The sequence below is a fragment of the Myotis brandtii genome, unplaced genomic scaffold (assembly GCF_000412655.1).
Source record: "Myotis brandtii unplaced genomic scaffold, ASM41265v1 scaffold825, whole genome shotgun sequence".
Classification (NCBI taxonomy): domain Eukaryota; kingdom Metazoa; phylum Chordata; class Mammalia; order Chiroptera; family Vespertilionidae; genus Myotis; species Myotis brandtii.
The window spans coordinates 569,799-570,115 of NW_005371349.1; the positions used below are offsets into that span (position 1 = coordinate 569,799).

The 317-nt window shown below is 67.5% G+C and overlaps 1 protein-coding gene across 1 annotated transcript in view; it reads left to right on the forward strand.

Moving 5' to 3' along the window:
- Positions 1–317, forward strand: part of CYTH1 (cytohesin 1) — a 38,633-nt gene that overhangs the window by 12,634 nt on the left and 25,682 nt on the right. The gene's annotated exons all lie outside the window — the stretch shown is intronic.

Here is a 317-nt window from a genome sequence, read left to right on the forward strand (position 1 = left end):
TGTTTATGAAACGCGGCGGGAGCAGCTGCCCTTGGGCGGGTGGATGCGTCTCGGCCACAGTGGTGTGACCCTGACTGCCCCGTCCGCCGCGTTCCCTTCTCGGGGCCCTGACCAGGAGGCCCGTGTGGGGCCCTGGGAGACACAGCGAGGACCGGCTTGTCGTCCCAAGACAGGGTGCATCTCACACACAGCACATCTCACACTGGACCCGGCACGTTCCCAGCGCTTACGGCTACGCGTGGCCCTCGGCCACCACACCACGCACCCAGCTGACCCACTCAGATGCCTGCCCAGAGGACAGAGGCGCCCCTGCCCAG